Below are 815 nucleotides of genomic sequence, written 5' to 3' on the forward strand. Positions count from 1 at the left end.
GGCGTTGGATCAAATGTAAGTGGAGTCCTGCAGCGTAGTGGAGAGCGCGCTCGTCTCGCTAGTGAGAGGACCTGGGTTCTATTCCTGGGCGGTGGGCGGAGTGTTTGTCAAGGTTCCTTACTCCGCACACCTCTGTTTACTTAGCAGTAAGTGAGCACCCAGTTGTCAGTTGATTGGTGGATCGCCTTCCAGGGGTAATAATTCCTTCAAAAGAAATAATGCTTTGGTCACTCAATCCACGACCGTTTGTGGGACGCTGCTGTGCACAATTGGCTCCAGTGGTTTGCCCACAAATACACAGTCAATTCACTTTACAGTACATTCTGTGAAGCACTTTGACACGTCTCTGCACGATAAGGGAGCCGCTATATCAAATATTGTTATTATAATAATGTCGTGCCCTCTCCACTAACGGGGAGGGGGGGGGATTAGGAAGGGGGTGCTTAGAGCGTTTAGAGTGGTCGCGTGAGGCGAAAATGCCTGCCCCAGGGCATGAAGCAATCGTGACAGAGCCGCTTGCTTCCCCCAATTCGCTGCCCAACATTTCCCTCACAGATGTCAAATTGACTCGGGCGCCTCTCGCTGAGTGCATTATGTGCCCTGGGCCTCGTGCCGAGCAATAGAAAACACACCAGTGACAAGTGCTTGTCCAGGATGAACATTAAATCCTTTGTGCTTGAAGATAATCAGAGTTTGCAAACACACAGCTATCACGTTGATACCCGGGGGCTCCGAATAATAGAGGTTAGCCTCATTATTACGTGATTCAGTGAACAAGAATACGGTTAAAGAGCAATTAAGTGAACTCCGCAAGG

This window comes from Callorhinchus milii, unplaced genomic scaffold (assembly GCF_018977255.1).
Source record: "Callorhinchus milii isolate IMCB2004 unplaced genomic scaffold, IMCB_Cmil_1.0 Scaffold7, whole genome shotgun sequence".
Classification (NCBI taxonomy): domain Eukaryota; kingdom Metazoa; phylum Chordata; class Chondrichthyes; order Chimaeriformes; family Callorhinchidae; genus Callorhinchus; species Callorhinchus milii.